Genomic DNA, 9,669 nt, shown 5'->3' on the forward strand with positions numbered 1-9,669 from the left:
GACGTGCCCAAGGTCATACAGGTAGTAGGTAGAGTCTGGATTCCATCTACAATTTAATTCAACAAACATTTGTTTGGCCACAAGTCATCTCCAACAGGCTGACCACCTGGTGTTGAAAGGTCATTGGCCCAGCAGCTGGTGAAACATGAAACTATAAAATGGCACCGCGCCTGCTTCCTCAATAGACACGTGGGCCGAGGAGCAGGAGAAGGCGCAGAGAATCGCGCAGTTCTTGGTCCCTCCACAAGCTTTACTGTTGGTCCTTATAAGGGTGAGATCCTTGTTGAATGCCCCATGTAGGCGCCACATGGTAGCTATAAAGGAAAGCAGCAGAAAGAAGGGAATTCCAGCTCATGGAAGGTTGGCTCCCAGGTGCTGCCTAGAGAAGCAAAGAAAGGAGCTGGGGGGCGGGGTTCTACATATGCCCCAAAGCGGTAAAGAATCTTACCTCATGGCCAATGGTTCCTCATTGTTGCAGTATTAATGACAAGTGTTTACAAAAAGGCCATCATGGAAATAATTATGTTATGTACCAACATTGGCTGCTAAGAAATTCTATGAAGAACTCAATAAGACTTTCCAAGCTAGGGGTTGGTTTTTTAAAATAATATTTTATTTCTTCCCCAATTAAATGTTAAAACAATTTTTAACATTTGCTTTTTTTTTTTTTGAGTTCCAAATTCTATCCCTCCATCCCTCCCTCCCTGAGATGGTAAGTAATCTGATATAGGCTATACGTGTTAGGCTAGGAGTTCTTAATCCAGGCTTTGTGAACCATCTCCAAGCACAATAGGTAGAGTGCTGGGCCTGGAATCAAGAAGACTTGAGTTCAAATCTGGCCTCAGACACTTATTAGTTGTGTGACCCTGGACGAGTCACTTAATCTCTATTTGCCTCACATTCCCCACCTGTAAAATGGGGGTAGTAACAACACCTACCTCCCAGGGTCATTGTGAGGATTGAATGAGATAATAATTGTAAAGTGCTTAACACAGTGTCTGGCACACAGGTGCCATATAAAAGTTAGCTATTATTTACAATTTTTTTTGATAACTATATTTCAATACAATTGGTTTTCTTTGTAATCCTATGTGTTTTATTTTATGTATTTGAAAGCATTATTCTGGGGTGGCTAAGTGGCACAGTAGATAGAGCACTGGCCCTGGAGTTAGAAAGACCTAAGTTCAAATCCAGAAGGAGACACTTACTAAATTGTGTGACCTTGGGAAGTCACTTAACCCCGACTGCCTCAAAATAAAAAAATAAACACATTATTCTGAGAAGGTATCCACAGACTTCACCGGCCTGCCCACCAAAGGGGTCAAGGGTGCAAAAAAGCCATTACAAACTCCTGCTCCAAAGCGAATGACCAATTATTCCTGGGCCAGCTGTCTGAGCATAGTCAGGTCATCAACTCACGAGAGCTAAGAACAGAATGTATGATAAAAGAGGAGAGAGAATGAGAAGATACTCATCGTGTACAATTAATGTTTAGCTTGGGATTATGTAAGCAAGTTTATTTATATAAAGCAAGTTTATATGACCAAGGAAATCGGAAATGACAACAGAAGTGACGTGTATGCTGGCTATGATAATTTCATCCTGAAGTTAAACCGATTTAAATTAGTTGTTATACCACGGAAACCCCAAGAGCCCGGCTAGTGCCTTTGACAGCAAACATCTGTGTTACTTTGCCAAGCAGACCACGAGGACCGCCAGAGACAAGCTCGGTTTAGAATGTAAACTTATTGACAAAACCTTTGGGAAAAGGCTGATGGAAAACTATGAGAAGTAGCATCTCATAAATCAGAGGCAGTGGGAGGTAACACCAATCTAAAGAAAGCCTGGCAAGTTCTCTAACTGAGCAAAGGCATCCCATTCCAGGATAAAGACAGAAAGAGGACAGAGTGTTAAAAAAAAAAAAAAGGAAAAGATCTGCAAAAAGTTATGATGACAATTGTTTTTCCATTCAGGAGAGGGGGACCATTGCATTTGAGGTGCCTGTAGAGGATGTAGAAATGGGACTAAAGCAAGAATGAGGATGGGAAAGGCAGCCAAACTGGTCTAAATACATTAAGGGGAGATCCATGCTGGAGGGCTCTGAGATACAAGGAGGTGGTGAAAGAAACCGGAGGCCTTATTGATTCCAAAAAAAAAAAAAGATAAGGGCAGCTAGATGGCCCAGTGGATAGAGCACTGGCCCTGGAGTCAGGAAGATCTGAGTTCAAATCTGGCCTCAGACACTTACTAGCTGTGTGACCCTGGGCAAGTCACTTAATCCTGATTGCCTCTAAAAATAAAAACAGCTACCATCCTATATGCCTACTTGCCCATCTCTGCACAGTCTTTTTGGGAGGTTATCTATTTATAAATTGAGGATATGTATTAATTATTAGTGGATAACAAGCAGAATTTCGCAAACAATGTTCGACAATGGAACACATCTTGACTGTCTCATAATTGACTGAAAGATGGAGATGATGAGGTCCCACTGTGGTTAGAAATCAGGACTCCAGAGAACAGACGACAGCCTGACAGCTCTTTCCCAGCATCCCTACATCAGGATCAGACTTCAAGGTTGCTCAGTACATGTAACCACAGAAATATCTCTATTTGGTGACCCTCTGATCATAAACATTGGCTATGGCATAAAACCAGGAGATGTGTGGTTGCTAAGAGTAACTCCCGCAGTGATGGAAGAGCCCCAGCACAGAGTCCAGATCAAGGAGGGATCCTGGGAGAGTTGAGGTCCTTTTGTTGGTAAATTAAATTCTGTGGTCTTCATCAGACTCCAAGGCATTGCAGAGACTGTGGGACCAATTGCTAATCTCTCTGAGGAGGTGGGCTTTACCATCTACACGGGCAAGACCAAGTAGATGAAGGATGTCTATTGCTGGGATTTCAACATGCATCTGGTGGATGTTTGTCCAACAGGATGTGTTATCTGGAGCAGATTTCTAATACAGATAACACGGGTAGACGTTGAGTGTGTACAGAATTGGAAAGGAGGAGGCTGGGCTGAATTGTGTTTGGGAAAACTCTTTTACTGACCCCAAGCTTCCCATAAAAGTTGCTGTATAGCAGTGAAACCTGGAGTCTCCTTGCCTATGAAGAATAAGAGATGTGAACATCACACACAGGGAAATGGAGAGGTTCACAGTGGATATGAGTAGATATAATGCAGAATCGATAAGAAAGTCTGAAGATGAATAGGAGAAAAGGGTGTTATCCAGGAATTGTGTGACAAGAAGAGAATATAGGCTGGTGATGGGATGAAGGTAAAGGAAGACAGACGCCCAGTCAGAGGGTTCCACTGGTACCCTCACGGTGTCAGAGAAAATCAAGGAAGACTTCCAGCATGCCAGGAGGGCCCCCAAGTGATGGAAGACACAGATGAGAGTCACACAGGATGGGCAGGTGTGTTTGGGCTGGAAGTTGGCTCATTTGGCCGGAGGAGATAAGTACATGAGCAAAGAATGGGACCACAGCCTTGAAAGATAAGTTGAGGTCAGATGATGGAATGGTAAATGCCAAACAGAGGAGTTTCTGTTATTCTAAGGACAATAGGACTATAGTAACCTAGTGTTTGACAAACCCAAAGATCCAAGATTTGGGGACAAGAAATCACTATTTGACAAAAGTTGCTAGGAAAACTGGAAAGCAAGTTAGCAGAAACTAGGTGTAGACCAACATCTCACACCAGAGCCTGAGATAAGGTTAAAATGGGTATATGATTTAAACATGAAAGATAATATAAGCAGACTGAAGGAACATGAAATGAACATTTTACCTGTTAGATCTATGGATGGGGGAAGAATTTATGACCAAACAAGAGATAGAAAGCATTGTGGGGGCTGGGGGCAGCGAGGTGGCGCAGTGGACAGAGCACCGGCCCTGGAGTCAGGAGGACCTGAGTTCAAATCCGGCCTCAGACCAAACACTTGACACTTACTAGCTGTGTGACCCTGGGCAAGTCAATTAACCCCAATTGCCTTAAAAAAAAAAGCATTACAGGATGTAAAATGGGTAATTTTGATTACATCAGATTAAACAGCTTTTGCACAAACGAAACCAATGTAGCCAAGATTGGAAGGAAAGCAGAAAATTGGAGAGAAAATTTTGATAGCAAGTGTCTCTGATAAAGGCTGTATTTCTTATATAGAAAACTGAGTCAAATTAATAAGAATACAAATCGGTCCCCAATTGATAAATGGTCAAAGGATATAAAATGGTCAAAGGAAGAAACCAAAGCTATCTATAGTCATATAAAAATGCTTTAAATCTCTATGGATTAGAGAAATGCAAATTAAAACAACTCTGAGGTCCCACTTCATACCTATCAAATTGGCTAATATGACAGAAAAGGAAAATGACAAATGTTGGAGGTGTGGGAAAATAGACACAGATGCCCTGCTGGTGGAGTTGTGAACTGATCCAGCCATTCTGGAGAGCAGTTTGAAACTGTACCCAAAAGGCTATAAAATTGTCCATACCCTTTGACCCAGCAACATGACTAGTAGGTCTGTACCCCAAAGAGATCAAAGAAAAAGGAAAAATATATGTGTGTACATGTGCATGTGTGTGTCATGTGTGTCTATAATATTGATCACAGTTCTTTTTGTGGTGACAAAGAATTGGGAATTGAGGGAATGCCCATCAATTGGGGAATGGCTGAATAAGTTGTGATGTATGACTGTAATGGAATACTGTTGGGCTATAAGAAATGAGGAGCAGGATGATCTCAGAACACTTACATGAACTGATGCAAAGTGAAATGAGCAGTAACAGTAAAAGTGTACAATAATCAGCTGTGAATGACTTAGCTATTTTCAGCCATACAATAACCTAAAACAATTTCAGAGGATTTAAAATCAAAAATCCTATCCACCTCCAGAGAAAGAAATGATGGAGTCTGAATGCAGATTGAAGCATGCTTTTTTTTTTTAATTCTTTTTAGGTAATTGGGGTTAAGTGACTTGCCCAGGGTCACACAGCTAAGTGTCAAGTGTTCGGTCTGAGGCCAGATTTGAACTCAGGTCCTCCTGACTTCAGGGCTGGTGCTCTATCCACTGTGCCACCTAGCTGCCCCTGAAGCATGCTTTTTTTTAAAAAACGTTTTTATTCTTGTTTTTCGGTCTGCGTTTTCTTTTGCAACATGGCTAATATGGAAATGTTTTGTATGATTGCACATATATAATCTATGTCAAATTGTTTGCCTTCTCAAGAAGAGGGGAGAGGAGGGAGACAGGATGAGAATATGGAACTCTAAAAAGACAACTGCTAAACATTTTTGTTTACATGTAGTTGAGAAAAAATAAATAATAATTAAATTTTTTTAAAGACGATAGGGAGAACTGAGGCAGGTGGGTAAGAGCCAAGACGGCAGCACCCCAGCTGAACTCTCCCAACATTTCCTTCTAAACAACTTTAAAATCACCTCTCAAATCAAATTTTGGATGGCAAAGCCAACCAAAGATGAGTGAGCCATTTTCCCGGCCTAGGACAGCTTAGGAGAGGGCAGGAGAGGTCTGTGACCCTGGGTGGGGGCAGCCCAGGGTACAGCAGCAGCACCAGCTGTTTGGGGGGCTTGGAGGAAGCTGTGACAGGGGCAGCAGCAGCTTCGGGAGCGTTCAGCCCAGAGGGAGCTGGGGTCCGGAGAGGTGAAAGGATTCTCCCAAGGTCACTTGGGGGCTAAGGAACACGGTGAGGATCTAAGTCCAGATCTGCTAGCAGGATCTGTCTGGCCCTCCTTCCATCACACATGGCCTCTGGATATGTAAGATCATCTGGTCCGATCCTCTCATGTTGCCAACAAGGGAGCTGAGGCCCAGAGAGGGTTAGTAAGCTCCCCAAGGTCACACAGCTCTCTGGTAGCAGAACCTGCAGCCAGAGCCCGAGCATCCTGCCATACAGGCCATGGTGCCTACAAGCAGAAGAAGGTAAAGAAACAACGTCTAGAAGCCCATGGAGGGGGGCGTCTCCTTCTTAAACAAGTGCCTGCATGAGAGTGAGCTGCTCTGGCATGTCTGCCTGGGGGTCCTGGGGCTCCCTGAGGCACATCCCACTGGTGACCCTGGCTCAGTGATCCCTGGCTCTTCCTTTGGGAGATGCCCAGCATGCTGCTGCTGCACCAGCCTACTGTTCTTGGAAGGGAGGGTGGCGCTCCATAGGCCCCTTCAAGACTCTCCATCTTCCTCCTCTCCTTGGCTGCCTGGTCAGCTCCAGCCTGGCAAACATGCCTGAGTGGGATTCTGAAGATCCACGCTTCACAATCTTGGCTTTGCTACCCACCCACCTCTGTGATCCCAGTTAGGCCAGTCCCTACCTCACCTGGGCCTCGGCTTACTCCTCTGTGAAATAGAGGAGATAGATTAGCTGAACTATAAGGTCCCAACAAGTTCCAAAGTCCATCGTCCTCCTTCGTTCTGTCCTCCCTAGTCCAGCCTTCCTTCAGCAGCTGCCAAACTGCACAGGCATGCGGGTGGTACTCCCCTGCTCTAGGGGCTTCAATGATTCACTGCTGCCTCCAGGATACAAAGCAAACAAAGCCCCTCCTCTGTTTGGCTCTGAAGGTCCTTCACAAACTAGCGTCTGCCCACCTTGCTAGGCTGAGTTCTCACTATTTTCCATCACATGATCTGTGTATGATGTGTGCTTCCTTGTTGGACCTTGTATACGCTAGCCCACCTCCCACCTCCACATCTTTGCACAGGCTTGTCCCACACCTGAAATAATCCCCAGCTCTTGAAACACCTAACTCCCTTCCAAGACTGTCTGAGGGACCACCTCCACACGAGGCCATTCCTGATTCCCTACCAGGGTTAGCACTTCCCTCCCCTCCAAGATAATTTGTATCTGTTCTACATATGTGATGGAGACACTGGCCAAGGTGGGCCCATTCTTTGAATATTTCACATGCTTCATGACTGGCACTCCCACTGGCCAACCTCCAATCCTCCTTTACATATTCCCTCAGTAGAGTGTCATGCTACATCTTTAAGGGTAAGATACTGTTTCATTTTTGTCTTTCCATTCCCAGCTGCAAGCACTGTCCCGGCATATCGTGACCAGTGTCATCACCATCACCAATCACTGTCACTGTTCACTACCACCATCATCACCATCACATTATCACCATCACCATCATCACCATCACCATCACCATCACCACCATCATCACCATCACCACCATCATCATGATCACCATCATCACCATCACCACCATCACCACCATCATCACCATCATCACCATCACCATCATCATCACCATCATCACCATCATCACCATCACCACCATCATCACCATCATCGCCATCATCGCCATCATCACCATCATCACCATCATCACCATCACCACCATCACCATCATCACCATCACCACCATCACCACCATCACCACCATCCTCCTCCTCCTCCTCCTCATCACCATCACAACAATTATATAGCATTTTAAGTTTGTCAGAGCAGTTTAACCACATCTAATTTGACTCTTCATTGTAGATTGATTTGAAAGCCAGGACTCAGACCGCCATGTTCTGGCTCTAAGACCTATCCTTCACCTCCCCCTTCATTTCATCAGAGTGGACTTCTGGGATGTGTTTCCTAGTTCTACCAATGATGCATCTGGCTTGACCCTGGTCTTCCACAACCTCTCTAGAAAGGATTCTAGATAGGGCTCGTTCAACAGCAGCACAAATCTCAGACTTCCCCACTACCCAACAGTGGACAATGCCGTCTGGAAAAGTAGTGAGGCAGGTCCCTGCTCCCAGATCACTGTAGCAGCCTCTGGACTGGCCTCCCCACCTCGTGCCTCTCCCCACTCAAGCAATGCCCTGCATTGCTGCCCAAGGTACCTTCCTCAACTTTACCTGGGCATGACTCTTGTTCAGCCAACTCCAGTAGCTTCTTGCTGCCTCTAGAATCTGCTACAAGCTCCCCTGCTCAGCTTGTAAAGCCCTTCGCTTTCTTGCCCCATCCCCTCCCCACTCTTCCTCCATGATCCAGCCAAATTGTCCTTCTCTGTTCCTTGTGCCAAGCCTTTGCCCTGGCTGTCCCCCATGCCTGGAGCACACTCCTTTCCTTCCTCTGCCTCTGAGCCCCATTTTTCTTGTAAGATGAAGTTCGGGTGCCATCTTCTGCAGGAAGCCTTTCCTCATCTCCCACTGCCCCCAAGTGCTGCTGATGCCCTCCCTCCCAAACGACCTTGTCTCTTTACTGTTGGTAATGTTCAGTCATTTTCAGTCTTGTCCAGCTCTCCGTGTCCCCATTCAGGTTTTCTTGGCAGAGATACTGGAGTGCTTTCCATTTCCTTCTCTTGTTCATTTGACAGATGTGGAAACTGAGGCAAACAGGGTGAGGTGACTCACCCAGGATCACACAGCTATGAAGTGTCTGAGGCCAGTCTTCCTGACTCCAGGCCCCACGCTCTGTCCACTGCAGGCCTTGCCTTTACTACATATTCATTCATATATTTGCGCTGTATCTAGCTACCTCCCGCATTAGAATGTCAGCTCCCTGTCAGTAGGGATTATTTCATTCTTCATGCTTGTGGTCCCTGTGCCTAGTACAGTGCCTGGTACACAGTAGATGCTTAATAAATGCCTGATGTGTGATGGATTGGTTTGAGAGGCAGCAGAGTCTAATTGGCAGAGTGCTGGACCTTGAAGCAGGAAGATCTTGCCGTTGGCCCTTCTGAACTCTGTATGACTCTGGACAGGTGGCCTGCCCCCCCCCCCCCCCCCGAGCCCTAGCTCCCCATCCATCAAGTGAGGATGCTACCACGCGCGATACCTGCCCCTGGGCTGGCGGGTGAGGGGCTCCTGGGAGATCTCACCAAGAGAGCCCTCGGCTGTCTTTTTAAAGGAAAAGTCTGCCATGATTCTTGTCTTTCAGGAGACTTGCCCCTGCCTACCTGTCAGAGGAGCCGAGCTGGAAAGACCCCAGCAGCGTGGAGGTTCCCTGGGCCAACACAGTGGGACGATCCTTACTGGGGCCTCGGCTTAGAGACAGTGCCCGAGAGTGGCTTCTGAGACGCACTCTGGTTTCCTGGGCCTGGCTTTCCGTGCCAAGCTGTCTCAACTCCAGAACACATCCTTCTACCCACCCTCCCTGCTCTGCTCTTTCACTAGAACTCCCCAGAGCTGGCATTCTGGGACTTCTGCAGCAGGTGTCTCCCTGCCCACTACCGATTCCTGACAGACACCCTGCTCCTGCCTCTCCGTCCATTGGTCTCTGCGGCTTTATCCAGCACCCCTGTGATGTGAGAGAAGGGGGCCCGCCATCCCAGCACCAAGATAAAGGGGCCTGGTGTAACCAGGGCCAGGCTGGGGGGGCCTGGTTCCAGAAAGCGGCCTCCTACGTCCTTAGTCATGGGCCCTGGGACCCAGCAGTCCCTCCCCTGGGGACAGAAATTCAGAGACCAAGCTTCAATATCCCCAGAGACTGAGATTCAGGGGCATCCTTTGCCTTGCCCTGAGCCCCTGTTGACTCTCAATGTCTCAGCTCAGGTGGGCTTGGGGAAGTTCAAATTCTGCCTTAATAAAGCGCTGGCCTGTCTGCTGCGGAATCCTCTCAGTCCTGCTACAACTGTGTGGCCTGAGACAGGAAGCCTCCGGTTTCCCCTCTCTAAAGTCAGGGGCGAGGGCCAGATTGCCTCTGAGCAGGGGGATG

This window comes from Phascolarctos cinereus, unplaced genomic scaffold (genome assembly GCF_003287225.1).
Source record: "Phascolarctos cinereus isolate Bilbo 61053 unplaced genomic scaffold, phaCin_HiC Scaffold_9;HRSCAF=440, whole genome shotgun sequence".
Taxonomy (NCBI): domain Eukaryota; kingdom Metazoa; phylum Chordata; class Mammalia; order Diprotodontia; family Phascolarctidae; genus Phascolarctos; species Phascolarctos cinereus.